This window comes from Saimiri boliviensis, chromosome 13, assembly GCF_048565385.1.
Source record: "Saimiri boliviensis isolate mSaiBol1 chromosome 13, mSaiBol1.pri, whole genome shotgun sequence".
NCBI classification, from domain to species: Eukaryota; Metazoa; Chordata; class Mammalia; order Primates; family Cebidae; genus Saimiri; species Saimiri boliviensis.
The window spans coordinates 48508494-48515439 of NC_133461.1; the positions used below are offsets into that span (position 1 = coordinate 48508494).

General features: G+C 36.1%; 1 long non-coding RNA gene across 1 annotated transcript in view; it reads left to right on the plus strand.

The window, feature by feature from the left end:
* The window catches only part of LOC120361634 (uncharacterized), a 93578-nt gene extending 92589 nt beyond the window's left edge, over positions 1-989 (plus strand). The window contains exon 4 of the long non-coding RNA XR_012513360.1: positions 537-989. This is a non-coding gene — a long non-coding RNA (uncharacterized LOC120361634). The remainder of the gene's footprint in view (positions 1-536) is intronic.
* Positions 990-6946: the final 5957 nt, after the last annotated feature.

A 6946-nucleotide genomic window follows, 5' to 3' on the forward strand; every position in this document is an offset into this window, starting at 1 on the left:
TTCAGGTTTCCATTTACATGGTTATTAAGAAATAACATATTTCTCATTTAGCATTCCCCATTGTTGGAACTCATAATACTTCCCATTTAAATACAAACTCTGTAATAGCCAAAATATTTATTATAGAAAGGCCACTTTCTATTCCACTCAGATATTACATTCATATATGGAGGTTTTTCTCCTTAGGCAAAAAGAGTTAACAATTCTGATAGAGCGAATGCAATTTAAAGACCATTTAAAGTGATTTAGCTTTTTTTAATGTTCAGTTTAAATATGAAAGGGTAAAAATTCATTCCCCAAACTGGTATTTTAATTAGAAAAAATTGAGAATTTTGTTCCAGCTATTAGAAGTTTCTGTAAATTGGCAATAATCTTTAAAAACTTTCTGTTTGCAAAATAAGTATGTCATTTTATAATGGCCTAGAAAATGGGCTGGATTCACTAAAATAGCATCTTTCTGTGTCCCTCTGCATCTGCCTGTCTCTCTCTTTCTCTCCATGTCTCTGTTGGTGTCTCTCAATCTGTGTCTTTTTCAGGAGCTATCACATCAACTACTGTGAGCTGATCATGTAAAAAGGTATACATAAAGTAAATGATGTTCCTTGGTTCTGCAAAGAAATGAAGTCCATCTGTGACTTTCAACGGTGTGCTGTAGACTGGCAGCTTGCCATCTGGAAAAACGGACACTTGGCTCCCCTGGGCCCACTGAACAGCACTGCTGCGAGATAGCATTAGTGTCTGACAAAAATGGAAATGGGACGCACAAGCTACTTGACACAAATAAAATGGCACAGTCAGTTGACTTGTAAAACATCGGGGGAAATAAACAGGAACTGATGGTCTTTCAAAAAAGTTTTATGAGACTATGTGTGGTGTCTTATACCTGTAATCCCAGCACTTTAGGATGCCAAGGAGGGCGGATTGCCTGAGCTCAGGAGCTCGAGACCAACCTGGACAACATGGTGAAATCCCATCTCTACTAAAAATACAAAAAATCAGCCGGGCATTGTGGCATGCGCCAGTCGTCCCAGCTACTCGGAGGCTGAGGCAGAAGAATCACGTGAACCTGGGAAGTGGAGATTTCAGTGAGCTGAGATGACACCAGCCTGGGTGAGAGAGTGAGATACTAGCCTCCAGAAAAAAAAAGAGTTTTATTCAACATCTTTCCTCAAAGAGACATTTTGAGGAATTCAAGTGAGGAAAACTTTTAAATTTTTGACTAACTTCAAGGAATAAACTGAGTTTACTAATGAGTAATCTAAACTGATCAGTATAGGTACAGTACACTATAGCTCAGTATCTGATCAAGAACTGTGGGTAAGTCATTGTTTCATGTCTACCTTGAAACATAATTAGCACTTAAACTTTGATTAATTAATTGATTTTCTTTATACATTGTGTTTTTTTTATCTTTTGCACTTCCGAACAAGTGCAGTTTTTCATGATTTGCTTTTTTTAAAGATATAACATGAAAATATTTCTTGGCCGGGCGCGGTGGCTCAAGCCTGTAATCCCAGCACTTTGGGAGGCCGAGGCGGGTGGATCACGAGGTCGAGAGATCGAGACCAACCTGGTCAACATGGTGAAACCCCATCTCTACTAAAAATACAAAAAATTAGCTGGGCATGGTGGTGCGTGCCTATAATCCCAGCTACTCAGGAGGCTGAGGCAGGAGAATTGCCTGAACCCAGGAGGCGGAGGTTGCGGTGAGCCGAGATCGCGCCATTGCACTCCAGCCTGGGTAACAAGAGCGAAACTCCACCTCAAAAAAAAAAAAAAGAAAATATTTCTTTTAAAAATATTTTCACAACAATAATTTGTCTACATTTAGAAAATGTAATGAATCCACTATTTTCTTAAACCCAAAAAAAATTTGATAATCAAATTAAAAGTTCTATCAAATACCACAAAGTAAACATTGCAGAGCTTTTTGCCTAATTAGTGTCATTCAAAATTTGCTTATTTCCTGGATTTTATAAAACATTCTTATGACTAACTGTTGCTTATATTGTTAAATTTAATCAAGCCATCAATTCTTTTGATTGAATTAAATGCTCACTTCAAGTAGACAAAAATAGTATATGAAGTACTATATAATATAAAAATACAGAGTCCAGAGTTTATATCTGAGCCCTGGTAGTATGTACTTCATTGTTTTAAAATGTTTTAAAGTTTACAAGTCATTTAATAATATCAGGTGCCTACTGACTACATGTGGTTTTCTAAGTGTTTTTAATTATTTTCCCCATGATCCTATGAAAGTATTAATAGTATTGTAGCTAACTTATAGAAAAAATAAGATAACGGGTTAAAGTAACGCTCCTAAATTACTTCAAGTATAGGAAGAAACAGAAGTCCAAGTCAGGTATTTTGACTTCAAGTCTTAATTCTTTCTATTAGCTCTATCTTCCTGCTATGCCATTCTCATTTTGCATATAATTTTTTCACTTGAGGCTCACAACATTGTTGTTGTTATCATTCACATTTTCTAGCCAAGGACATGGGAACAGACATAATGATTTTTTTCCCCAATTTACTCTGCAATAACTAGTAAGTGGGAATAAGTCTAGAGACTCAGATCCAAGCTTTGCACTATGTGTTCCCCAGCTTTCCATTTTCCTGGAGGGACAAGGACGGGAAATAGCTGTATTGTGCTTTAGAAAAGCCACTTTGGCATTGACAGTGAGAAAAAAATAGAGACACAAATTCACTGAGAATGTAGAATCAGCAGTATTTGTCAATGGATTGAATGTGTTTCATGAGGGAAAAACAAATTAAAGAAGACTTGCCACAACTGTAAACTGAGAAATTATTATAAAAGAAATAGTCAAACAATCAAAAGAATAATTTGGTAGAACCTTAAGGAAGCCCACCATTGGTGAGATGGGAAGAAATTATGTAATCACTATAAAATAAATGTTGATGACATTACTGGCAAAGACAGCTACTTTGTTGAGTTATTTGAGGTGTTGTTATATTTCTCTTCTACAGCTTCATAACTTGACTTTCTAAAAAGTCAGTACTACTTGTTGCAATGAGCATTGATAAGGAAATCAACAGCCTCGAATTTGCATTTTAGTTCTGCTGCTAATTAGCTTTGCGATCTTAGTCAAATCCCTTTCCCTCATTTGGATCTTCATTTTCTTATCTATCTAATGAGGAAGTACATCAGGTAAACCCTTAGACATTACATTTGTTGGCATTTTTACAATGAAAGCACTGGAAATTGTTTTGAATTTTGTTTTATTTTGTTTTGTAATATTTAAAATTAAAACATAAAGGCAGGTGGCCTTACGTTTTTTAAAGACTCATAGAAGAATCTGTGTTTCTGTAAAGCTACAAGGACATAAAATAAACAGATGTAACAAAGTAAATAGTCTTTCTCAAAGTATAATTGTAAGAGTGCAAAAAGTTTCTATGCTCTCAGATATAACCTCAAAGTCTTGGTCACTGGACAAAATGCCCATATTTGAGTCATTCATTTCAGAAGAGGTTGTGTTAACAAAGAATTCTCAGGTTAGGAGAGAGGAAAGTAAGCTACAAAGAAATAGAGATGGAAGTTAAAAAGAACACTGAACTGAGTGACAACAGCCTAAGGCATAGGAAGATAGGTATTACAGAAGAAACACATCCAAATTGAGTGTACAGTAAAAACAAAATGCAGGTGCTACACAAAATCTTCCCGAGGATGGCCCTGAAAGGATTTAAATCCAGCAAGAATGGAGTTCACTACGGACAAGGGCAGCACCCACCTCACCCACAGCCTTGCTCTATTTGTTGCCTGTATGGTCATCAGCTCCTTTTCCATCTCCAGAGCATTTAACATCTCCTTAGGTTAAGGGTAATAAGATTTGAAGAAAAATGTTTAATCATGCTATGGACAATCTCTCTGGACCCTCAAAATTCATCTATTAAAGCCCTAATCCCAACTTCGGTGCTTTCTGGAAGTGGCCTGTTTGGGAGGTAATTAGGTTTAGATGAGGTCATGAGAGTGACCTGCCTGTGATGGGATTAGTGTACTAATAAGGAGATGAAGGGAATACATCTTTTTTTCTCCTCCATGTGAAGATACAGTGAGAAGATGGCCCACTGGGAACCAGGAGGAGTGTCCTCACCAAGAACCCAGCAATTCTGGCACCCTAATCTTGGACTCCCAGACTTCAGAACTTTGAGAAATACATTTATTGTTTAAGCCACTCAGCCTAAAGTATTCTGTGACAGCAGCCAGAACTGACTAGGCTACATGAGGAATCCATTTTTACTCTATTTCAATACTTACATTATAGATCTCATGTTTAATACATTCCCTACTTTCTGCAACTCTGAAGCAAGGTTGAAAATTCCCATGTATTTTAAAAGGTTTAAAGATAATTTCACAGCCCTCTTGATAATCTCTCACAGGAAGATGTTACAATAGAGATAGAAGAGATTTTGGATTTACACAGATTTGGATTTCATTCCTGACTTCATCAATTAATACCTGTGTAATGCTGAGAAACTATAGTAAGCTGTCTAAGACCTATTTCCCTTGCCTGTTGTCTCCACAGAGTCCTAGTGAAGAAAATCATCCAAGCAATGTCTTCTCCATCCAAGTTTTTACTAATGCTATTAAATTTTACAACAAATCTGTAATACATAGGAATCCTATTTACACATCCTTTACCTTTTTTCTCCAACTAGCATAAAAAATAAAAAGCAAATAATCCTCTCATTTCTCTGAAAAAATATTTTCAAATAAGTCCTACTTACCTTCTGCATTTTTAACAACTATTAATTTCTTGGGATTCACATACAGATATGTGAGTATTCATAAAATGACATGAATGCCTGCTCCATATCTCACCTTATACTTCTCCCTGGTTATTATTTTTATAAGTGAAGAAGGAACAAATCATTTTAAGAGCTAAAAATACTAAACTACTGAAACCTTCAGGAAGTACATGCTCCAAGATGATGTTTTTCATTCAAAATCTAATCATAAGTTTCCAATCTAGTATGCACTTCAATAATGTTGTTAGGTAAAGCTTCGAGGATGATTTCTAGTTGAAGAATATCTAATTCATTTATGTTTATTTTGGAATTCAGTTTTACTCATATTACTCTTTCACTTTCATCTTTAAAATCGTTTATAATGGTAACTTTATACAAAAAGAAAGAGAGCACTTATTGTTCCAAATAACATTACACACTTTATATTAAATAATGACATAAAGAATGGGTCATTTAGAAACACAAGGAACTTTAGGGACTTTCCTGGCTGGAGATTTGCTCCATTCTTCAAGCTCTGTGAGAGTTATATGTTATATTTTAGAGAATATTTCCATACGTGATTTGTATTATTTTGATATGCTACATCCATACAATCTAATGGAACTATTACTGCTCTGAAAAACATAATTGATAAATTGTAATACCTCTTGACCTCTAATTTGGTTGTTGGTAGCCTTAACTGCATATTAAAGTCACCTAGGACGCTTTTAAAATCCCAAGGCTCAGGCCACACCCCATATCAATTACATCAAAATCTCTGGAGGTAGGATCTATTTTTAAATCTCCTGTAATAATTCCCATTATACAGCCAAGTTTGAGAACCATTAGCTAATTTGGCTCCACTCTGCTTAATTCATCTTCCCAACACTGCTTTAATTAGGCAATTACTTCAAGGTCCCCGCCTTAAAAAGAAAGAAACAAAAATGCAATGAGCCACTCAACAGATAGTGGAGGTCCTAGTGCTTAGAGAAGTAAAATCTAGACCTTGGAGAGGGAAGATCTTTGCTAAAACCAACTGTACCTTTCCAGTGACTGGATAAGCTGCTTAAACATGTAGAATTCTGGATATACTGGATTTTTAAAAACACTTTGTAAGGCACTAAAAGTAAGTATTGGACATTTTTAAAGCTGATGTTATACATTTTTGTTTATTGATATATAATGTATACATGTTTGAATATATGTGTATATATCTATCTTTTTTTTTCCTAGACAACTTTTTCTCTGTCACACAGGCTGGAGTAGTTGGGACCAATCCACTAAATAGCGGGGCCACAGGTGCGTGTCACCATGCCTAGCTAATTTTTAAAAAAATTTTTTGGTAGAGGTGGGGTCTCCCTATGTTGCCCAGGCTGGTCTCTAACTCCTGAGCTCAAGCAATCCTCCCAACTCAGCCTCCCAAAGTGCTGGAATTACAGGCGCAAGCCACCACACTTGGCCATATGTATATATTTCTAAAATGGCATTTACATAATAAATGAGTAAGTATATCTTTATGTGCTTGATTTTAAGACACCAGAAAATATGAAAACAGCCTCTGAGTGCTGAATAGCTTGGGTCAATAACTTTAAAACAATCTCTTCCCCTCAGATTAACTCAGTATAGTATAATTTTTTAATAAAAGGACCAAAGTTTGAGAGCAGAACCCTAATAAAGAGGGAGTAAAGAAAAAGAGAAATTTGAAATATGTAAAAACACACAGAGATACAACACTAGATATACTTCCTTGTATATTTTATTATCTTACCTCTGTCCTGAGATCACCATTTCAACAGAGCTGCTACTCACTTCCTGAAAAAGTAAGTAGTCAGTAACTCCTGTCAGAACTTAGACACAGTGAAAAGGCTAAGGCTAGAAATTCCTCAGTTTTAGCCTCATGTGTTGCTGCCAGGACTAGAGTATAAGAAACCAGGGTTTTGTGGGCTAGTGCTTTTTTGTCATTATGGAAGGGCAGGATCTGACATGAGACCTTAAAGTTTCTCCTGTCTCATCTGGATTCTGGCTCACGTGGCTTTCCCCAATTCTCCTTTCCTTGAGTTTCATTCTTTTAGTTTCTGGCCTTCTATGGGCAGTGGCCATCTCTCTCCAACACTACATTTCCCCTGATCGCTGTAACACAAAGCTACAAGGAGACAGGTTGATCAAAGGTCATGTGAGAGAGATTAAAGAGACATAT